The sequence below is a fragment of the Eurytemora carolleeae genome, unplaced genomic scaffold, assembly GCF_000591075.1.
Source record: "Eurytemora carolleeae unplaced genomic scaffold, Eaff_2.0 scaffold1385, whole genome shotgun sequence".
NCBI lineage: Eukaryota > Metazoa > Arthropoda > Copepoda > Calanoida > Temoridae > Eurytemora > Eurytemora carolleeae.
The window spans coordinates 54,627-64,584 of NW_019397273.1; the positions used below are offsets into that span (position 1 = coordinate 54,627).

General features: G+C 35.3%; 1 protein-coding gene and 1 long non-coding RNA gene across 2 annotated transcripts in view; one reads left to right on the forward strand and one right to left on the reverse strand.

Moving 5' to 3' along the window:
- The window catches only part of LOC111713190 (uncharacterized), a 62,377-nt gene that overhangs the window by 29,336 nt on the left and 23,083 nt on the right, over positions 1-9,958 (forward strand). The window lies entirely within an intron of this gene.
- On the reverse strand, positions 1,342-7,850 carry LOC111713192 (uncharacterized). Its single transcript, XR_002767619.1, has 3 exons — positions 7,750-7,850; positions 4,177-4,227; positions 1,342-1,781 (listed from the first exon to the last, which is right to left on the reverse strand). It is a non-coding gene; the product is annotated as an uncharacterized LOC111713192 (long non-coding RNA).

The window sequence follows — 9,958 nt, forward strand, 5'->3', positions numbered from 1 at the left end:
TGGAATTAAATTGATTTGTTTACGTTCCGAGTTGAATAATGCATCTTTTTGAATTTGTATGGACACAACGTTCTTCGGTGTGAGTAGTTTTAAACAATTTTCTCCTCATAGACGCAACAGATAGAAGTAAGATTAGTAGCGATCAAAAGGGCTTTTTTATCGCATTAACCCTATACCCCTTTCATTTTTTGCGAACACTCCCTTTAAGTCTGTACCAATAATACTTTAGTATATATCAAACCCAGATATGACACTATCTGTATTCTTCAGTATGTATCTTATAGATACAACTCACTCTTGAACCCCCTTGTCTGATCAATAATACTTCAGTATGTATCAAACCAGATATGATGCTATCTGTATTTATGGTACAGATACAACTCGCTCTCAAACCTCGCCTTGTCCGATCAATAATACTTCAGTCTGTATCAATCTAGATATAACACTATCTATATTCTTTTAATCAGTATCTGTCTTTCAAAATAAAACTCGAGCTGACCCTCTGCTTCTCTACATGACAATTAATACATGTTTAAGCTCAATGAAACAACAATTCATGTTCAACTAACTTTTTTCTGGGTATTAAATTAATGAATGTAATTAAACCCAATTGTAGTAGATGAATGATAATGACCGATAGGTTTTCTCAGAAGTTAATGAACGTAATTAGGGTACAGATAATGTTAACTCGCAGTGCATAGGTATATCAGGTTTACACATATAGGGTTAACTACTACTATGTATTACATGCATTATTCAAAATATTAAATCAAATAACTCAAATTATTTTTCTAATTCTTAGTACCACTGTCAAAAAGATGTACACGAAATGGATGATTTTATATTGTTATATGTAGTTTAAAAAATAAAATTTAAAAAAACATGAAAGTCCTTTCAAGCAAATAATGTTGTAAAAGCTTTCAAATAAACTACTATATTGGAAAACTGCTACTTCCCTTCCTGCTAGCAGGGAGGGGAGTAGCAGGGAGCTGAGTAGCAGGGAGGGGAGTAATAGCAGGAAGGGAAGTAATAGCAGGGAGGGGAGTAGCAGGGAAGGGAGTAGCAGGTATGGGAGTAGCAGGAAGGGAAGTAGCAGGGAGGGGAGTAGCAGGAAAAAACTTAAGCAAGTCTTAAAGAAAAAAAAGAGGCAATTTAAAGATTTTTAAAGTTGAATTTCTTGCTAAATATTTTTTTTTTTATCAAGATTTTACAAAAAAATCTTATACTTTTATAAGAAAAGTATCTGCTAACTACCATAAATACCTATGTTAATAAAAAATTCACCTATTTTTCAGCAAAAAAAGGCATTTTATACGTTCACCCCTGCTACTCCCATCCCTGCTACTCCCCCATTTGTGCTCCCCTCCCCCTTTTCTGAAACAAACCTCTCATAATTTTCAAGTTACCATGTGCATGCTCCATTAAAAAATGTTTTTGGTCAATTAGTGTCTTAAATAAGATTATAAAATCATTCTTCAATTGTAATAAATAGTGTCTAAAATGCAATGCAAAAAATTTTGTTGAATAAAAACTATTTTTAAATAATTAGTCTGGATTTAGTTCATTAGTATTTATCATTTATCCATTGAAAAAAAGAAGTTCAAATCTTTTTCAGGGAGGTTTGAACTGCCGATGATAATTAGTTAGTTTAATACTAAAGTTAGTGTCACTCCCTCATATATACAAATAAAATTTTCCCCTTCGTGTTGAATAGTTTGATGGTTGATGGTTGATGGTTGATCGATCTCCTCTGGTTCAGTCTCGTCTGTTCTATTAGCTCCCTAGAAATAAATTACAATATACTTAACAATCTATATATAAATTTGGCTTGTCTGGGTGTCTGCTTGTTTGTTTGTATCCAATAAACGTCAAAATGGCTGAACCGATTGGGCCCAAATTTTTTGTGGGATATCACATGACCACAGGGAAGGTTTATGAATGATAAAAATTTAAAAAAAAGTGTTTTAAATGTTTTTAATTTTGTAAAAAAAATTTTAATTCTTGAAAATCCGCGAATTTTTTTTTTAAATCCGCAAAAAATTTTTCTTCTTTGTTTTAAAATGTAAACAAAAAGAACATGTTCACAATTTAAATAGAAGATGGGTGCGAGGCGCCCCAAAAGCCTAGAAAGAAGGGCGCGAAGGGCCTTGAATTTCTAGTCTAATATAAATTTGGTTTGTCTGTCTGTTTGTTTGTCTATCTGTTTGTATCCAATAAACGTCAAAACGGCTGAACCAATCGGGCCCAAATTTTTTGTGGGACATCATGTGACCACAGGGAAGGTTTATGAATGATAAAAATTAAAAAAATGTGTTTTAAAGGTTTTTAATTTTATAAACAAATTTAAATTCTTGAAAATCCGCGATTTTTTTTTTAAAAATCCGCAAAATTTTTTTCTTCTTTGTTTTAAAATGTAAACAAAGAGAACATGTTCACAATTTAAATAGAAGATGGGCGCAAAGCACCCTAAAAGCCTAGTTTTATAAAAGTGAGATAACTCTTAATTACAACTAGTTTGGTTTACACTGCTAGCTTTTAGGCAGAAATTTTCTCTGAAAACTGAATTCTGAAAACTTTATATCATAACTTATGCCAAAATAATTTTTATAATTATTTATCACACTGTCGTAGGTAATTTTTTAAAGCTTCTGTACTTTATTAATGGTTAGTTCTATGATAAGCTTTTTAAGAATGCAGAACTGAATTACAATAGTTTATTTAAATTCTGTTTTAATCTAAACAGATCTTTTGATAGAAATATCCCAAATATTTTTCAGTTAAAAAAAGTGTTCTATTAAGCAAAATAACAATAGCACGAGATTTAATTTTTTGTGGCACCTCGCGTGACCCCAAGGAAGGTTTAGGAATGATCAAAATTTCAAAAATTTCTCCGTCCTTACTCCTTACCAGCTCTCTCATCCATCCCTGTTCTATTTCTCCGTCCAACTCTTGTATCCCTACTAGCTCTCTCACCCATCCCTGTTCTATTTCTCCGTCTTAACTCCTGTATCCCTACTAGCTCTCTCACCCATCCCTGTTCTATTTCTCTGTCCTAACTCCTGTATCCATGCCAGCTCTCTCCTCAATCCCTGTTTTATTTCTCTGTCCTAACTCCTGTATCCCTACTAGCTCTCTCATCCATCCCTGTTCTATTTCTCCGTCCAACTCCTGTATCCCTACTAGCTCTCTCCACAATCCCTGTATTATTTCTCCGTCCTAACTCCTGTATCCATACCAGCTCTCTCATCCATCCCTGTTCTATTTCTCCGTCCTAACTCCTGTATCCCTACTAGCTCTCTCATCAATCCCTGTTCTATTTCTCCGTCCAACTCCTGTATCCCTACTAGCTCTCTCATCCATCCCTGTTCTATTTCTCCGTCCAACTCCTGTATCCCTACTGGCTCTCTCACCCATCCCTGTTCTATTTCTCCGTGTACTTTTGTATCCCTACCAGCTCTCTCATCCATCCCTGTTCTATTTCTCCGTCCTAACTCATGTATCCCTACTAGCTCTCTCCACAATCCCTGTTCTATTTCTCCGTCGTACTTTTGTATCCCTACCAGCTCTCTCATCCATCCCTGTTCTATTTCTCCGTCCTAACTCCTGTATCCCTACTAGCTCTCTCCACAATCCCTGTTCTATTTCTCTGTCTTAACTCTTTTTTTCATCCCTTTTCTTAATCATTTTTATACAGTATAACCCAGTACCTTAAGAGACATCGAAAGAACTTTTCAAATTTCGTCTTGAAAATTTTGCAATGATTTTATACTGTTTTACCTAAATCTCAGTAATTTGAAAAATAAAAAAATAGCTATGAAATATGCGGAAACAGTTTTAGAGAGATTAAAATAATTATTCAACTAAAAATTTAAATATCTGCAGCATTCCATTATCAGCAGGTTTAGAATACAACATTTTATAAATTCTTTCGATGTATCCAATGGTTTGGGTTAAACTGTATGTCATCCCCAAACTTTTCGATGTTTTTTTTACACTGTACAAAGAGAAGAGCTCACCTAGGTAAAACCACAATATTGTAAAATATTTTCAACAGAAGTGGGGGGGGGGTTGTATTTTTCGAAAAAATAGACACCCCTGGAGAAAGGGGGGACTTGGAAGGAGGCCATGGGCAGGGGCATGGAAGGGGGGGCATGGGAGACGGCTGTTAATTTATACCTCAATAGAATCTGAAGGAACTTCTGACTGAACTAAAGATCTCCGAGCACGCTAGAATAATAAAAATCTATATAATAAAGCTCTTCGCTCATATATATTTGTATATATGTGAGCTTTCAAATCAAATCAAATCAAATCGATTATAGCTATATTGTCAGATGGTCAGTTTGATTTTTTTTTTTGGGGGGGGGGGTTATATTCTCAGGATATCTTTCTCCTCCTGGGCGTCTTAAAGCTTTGAAAGCAGATGGACTGAATGGAATGAATTTTTCCGAGGTAACCCTTAAGTACCCCGGAGGTAATGTAAGCTAAAAGAATCATATTTTTTCTTGAAAAATATTTTTTTTACAAATTCGATTTAAAAAAAATCCATTGGCAACGCCGGGCACTTCAGCTAGTATCATATAAAGAACTACATTTTATAGTGTATAAAGATACAAAGATCAGAACTAGCAAACAGCAAAAAGTAGCTTAACTTGACTAGACTAGTGAAACTTCTTCTCAGGTGATTTCAACTTGCTCCCTTACTACTATGCTCTAAGCTATGCACACATAATATAAATTATGAAAAAATAAAAAAAACCCTCAATATTTCTAAAATTAATATTTGATCACATCAACATAATATTTAGTGGGACAGTGAAAGAGACAGTGCTTAAAGGGATTGTAGACGTAATTACAAGTGACCCAACTTTTGAAAGAGTGGCATGTCTGGTTCACACCAATGTACCCTTTAAAACTTTATCTGAACAACAATCAGAAGATATCTTCAAGGTTTTGAATTGTGAAAATTTTCTTCTTTTTCTCCTGTTGCAAAAAAATCGAAAATTATTGAAGTCACTTTTTTAGAAACCCGCAATAGAAAATTATAGATTTTGAAAGGAAATGATTATAATTCCATTTCATTTGTGTACGATGGTGTCGTTTAAAAAAAGGAACAATGGAGAACAACTTGGTTAATTTAGAGAAATAAGAAAATGATCATTTTTTAAAACAAACGAACAAAATTTATGGTTAATTTAGAGATATAAGAAAATGATCATTTTTTAAAACAAATGAACAAAATTTATAATTATTCAATCGGGTTTTTTGACTGAACAAACGAATTTTCCAACAGATTTAGAAAAAAACAATAGTTTTTAAATGAATGAATGGTTTTCTAGAACAAACTTTTCTGATAGAGCGTTAATTTTGTAATAACTGAAGTAGGGCTGGGCGCGTTCCTGGTGGAACAATCGTTCTTTCCCAAGAACGAACGGAACGATCAAGAACGATCCCATTGTTCCGAAAAAAAAACGCTTAGAACGAGTTCTTAAAAATTTTGGAATGATTAGTAAAAGAACGGGAATTGTTTGAAAAGAACGGTTAAAATTGTTAACGCGTTCTTATTTTCAAGAACGCGTTTTAATGTAATATTGAAAGTGTGAATGACTTATGGTAAGACAACCCTCCCCTGGCCTCACACCTTCATCTCTTTGTTCTTTTAATGAATGCAGAAGAATTAACCTGAACGGATTCATTAGGATTCAACAGTGCACCCCAGATCCTTGAATAGAACAGACCTATGAGCCAAGCTCCGTTTGTTCAAACAAGGCTGGGGGACGGGCACTTCATGGACAGCTCTCAGAAGGCTTACAACGTGTGGACTAATATGATTGTATCTACAGGATCATATCTTCAGGAATACAGAATACAGAAGAATACACCAATAAACCATTAATGAGTCTGATACTCAGGTTTATGACAGATCAGATGGATAACATGGAAGGGACAGATACAATGGATGAAATGAATAGGTTAGAAGCAGAGCAGTGTGGTTCTACCTCAGTACAACTAGTTCAACTACCCACACACTCTAATATTCCAGATGTTTCTATGGTTAGAAAAACTGGAGCTGTAGAACAGATGATAGAAACAGAGCAGTGTGGTTCTACCTCAGTACAACTAGTTCAACTACCCACACACTCTAATACTCCAGATGTTTCTATGGTTAGAAACACTGGAGCTGTAGAACAGACAAAAGAATCAGAGAGATGTAGTTCCACCTCTATACAGCTGGTTTAACTACCTACACAATCTAATATTCCAGGTGTTTCTATGATTAGAAACACTGGAGACTCAGAAGATCACTAAAGCTATAGAACAGACAAGGGAATCAGAGAGATGTAGTTCCACCTCTATACAGCTGGTTCAACTACCTATACTATCTAATATTCCAGGTGTTTCTATGATTAGAAACACTGGAGACTCAGAAGATCACTAAAGCTATAAAACAGACAAGAGAATCAGAGAGATGTAGTCCCACCTCTATACAGCTGGTTCAACTACCTACACACTCTAATATCCCAGGTGTTCCTATGGTTAGAAACACTGGAGACTCTGAGGATTGCTGGAACTATACAATGGATAATAGAATCAGAGCAATGTAGTTCCACCTCTATACAGCTGGTTCAACTCCCTAAACTCTCTAATATTTCAGGTGTTTCTATGGTTAGAAACACTGTGGACTCAGAAGATAATACAGGCCAATGAATCCAGGTGAAAGGAGATCATGAGGATCTATCAAGTAGATGGAAGATCAACAGAGATGCGGAGCATCCTACAGATCATGTGGATACTGCAGTTATTGCAGATATGAAGGATACTGCAGATATTGTAGATACTGCAGATATTGTGGACACTGCAGATATGGAGGATACTGCAGATATGGAGAATACTGCAGATACTGTGGATACTGCAGATATTAGGAATGCTGCAGATACTGTGGATACTGCGGATATTGAGGATACTGCAAGATATTGTGGACACTGCAGAGATGGAGGATACTGCAGATACTGTGGAAGTTGCAGATACTGTGGAAACTAGAGATCCAGAGCAGATTGATAGAGAGCTAGGATGGATCATAAAGATCACCAGCTATATGAACCATGTGAGAACTGCAAGTATGAGATCATAGATCTACAGCAGATTGACAGAGAACTAGGATGATCATAAATCACCAGTTACAAGTATACAAGGAGAAGATCATAGGTCTGTAGCAGATTGATAGATAGCTAGGATTGATCAGGAGATCACCAGTTATATTATCTATAGAAGGATTAGCTGAGACCACATCTAGCCCAGCAGAGAACAGAGGCTCAGATGAACTACTGAAGGACTCTTCCTACATAAGGGTCAGTGGGGACTTGCCTAACCACTGAGGCACTCTTCATATATAAGAGTCAGTGAAGACTTGATAACCCGGTTTTAGTAATGGTTCAATACTAATAACGGAACGGGGGGATGGAAACGTTCTTTGACTAAGAACGGAACGAGAGGGATGGAACCGTTCTTTAAATAAGAATGCCAAGAACGGAACGGAACGGGAAGACCGTTCTTCTACTCAGAACAGAACGTAACGGAACGATACAAAAAAAGAGGAACGAGAACGGAAAGATTTAGCTGAAGGCTCTCGTTCTAGAACGGAACGGAACGATTTCAAAAAAGGCGAAACGTGCCCAGCCCTAAGCTGAAGGGCCCAACGTTGCCAGTAAAAAAAAAAATTGGAAAAATATTGGAAAAGAATTTAAATACCTGCAACGTGTAATTACTCTATTCATCAATTTTTCAAGTTACAGGAATTAACTAATTAGGGCTGAGTGCTTTCCTGGTTCCTGGTTTCGATGGTTCTTTCCTGAGAACGAACGGAACGATCAAGAACGATCCCATCGTTCCGAAAAAAACGAATGCTTAGAACTTGTTCTTAAAAATTTTGGAACGATAAGTAAAAGAACGGAACGGAACGGAGCGGGAATTGCTTGAAAAGAACAGTTAAAATTGTTAACACGTTCTTATTTTCAAGAACGCCTTCTAAGTTGGGAACGCATTTTAAATCAGGATGAGGAATGTGTTTCCAGTTCAGATTTTCTCTGTATGTAGTGACCGAAATTGAAAGATAGAATTATTGCAAATGACATTAGACACAATTTTTATATAGGAAAGTAAGGAGGGGGGGGGTAAAAGGGAAAAAATACGGTTATAAAAGGGTAAGAATATAATTATGCGTAAGTATTGCGTAAGTATGTGTTGCTAGGTAAAAGTACAAGCGTAAGTAAGGTGATACATTGGTTTTGCCGGCAGGGGGGGGGGGAAAGGAATGGCGAGGATTTAATGCATTACATTCTTGAGGAATGGGAGCTGAAAAGGGAAAAAGGAGAATGGGGGGGGGAGAGAATTTAGGTTGAAAGAAAGTGTTTTCTATAATTTATTTCTATTTCTTTTTGATATTATTGAAATATTGATTATGAAAATTAAATATTTTTCAAAAATCTACAAATTTTACACCCCCTTTTTTAAGGTAACCCGGTTTTAGTAATCTTTCTATACTAAGAACGGAACGGGGGGATGGAAATGTTCTTTGATTAAGAACGGAACAAGAGGGATGGAACCGTTCTTTAAATAAGAAAGCCAAGAACAGAACGGAACGGGATGGAATGGAACGTAACGGAAGGATACAAAAAAAAGGAACGAGAATGGAACGATTTAGCTGAAGGCCCTTGTTCTAAACGGAACGGAACGATTTCAAAAAAGTCGGATCGTCCCCAGCCCTATACTGATTTCTCCGATTTCTACTTTTTCACCGTGTATCCGTATGATCTAAACATTTATTAAAACCAAGTTAAAAAAACTTCAGTCAAGTTATTGGATTAGCATTGTCTTATTAATTTTATTGCTAAAATCCATTGGATCCACAACATTTTGGCTTCCTGGATCCAGAGCCGCAAAAATATGTGGATCCAAGGGCAGAATATCAACCAAAACTGCAAAAATTATTAAACTTGTTCTTATCTCTGAATGGTTTATCAAGTTGTAGCATAAAAATAAGTGGAAAAAGTATAAAATTCTTCTTTTGTTAAAAAAATCAGTAAATCTAGAAATTAATGTTCATGACCTGGATCCTATGGATCCGCCACATTTTGGCTTCCTGGATTCGGATCCATTTTTTTCCAGTAGGGATCCAGAATCTGGATCCGGATCCGCTTCAAAATTAAATGGATCCTAAGAACTGCTAAAATTTTGAAGAAAATGCTTGACTGCAGATAATTAAACTTTGGTGCAACAAGGTCCAATAATGCTATCACAATTTACACCCCTGAAATCATTATACCGAGCTCTTGATTTAAAATTCTAATTAAATTTTAAAAAAATAAAATACCGCAATTTACAAATATTAAACAAATGGAATGCCGTTTTATATTCTATTTTTGTTTCTTTTCTATCTCAATTTTGAACCGAGTTGTTGCATTTTTCCCCGACGAATTCAACTAATTATCTTAAGAAACTCGGGAAAAATTCGACTTTTTTAAATATTTATGTTCTATGACACACAAAATGATCTGGCTTTAAAAGTTTGCACAAAATAAAGGGTGTCCCACGAAACATGACAATTAATGTATGATTGTGAATGTCTTCTTCCATATAATTGTTAAGTTGTGTGATACCATAAAACATATTATAAAACATTACGAGGCATTTATACTAGAGGAAAGTTGATTTCAAAACAATTAAAATATATTTTGGATTGACAGATATTTTAATTTAAAAAGGCTCCATCAACAAATATGAAATCGAAATACACTGGGTATTTACAGTACATTTATAACGTACAACAATACTCAAAATTTGAAAGCATGGTTTCTTCACTTGCAGCATGGCAGCTTGACAAACAAGATTTCTTATCAGAGAAAAAGTTTTTAATGTGAATCTGTTTAAAACTTTAACTAATTTTCCGAATAGAGTTGAA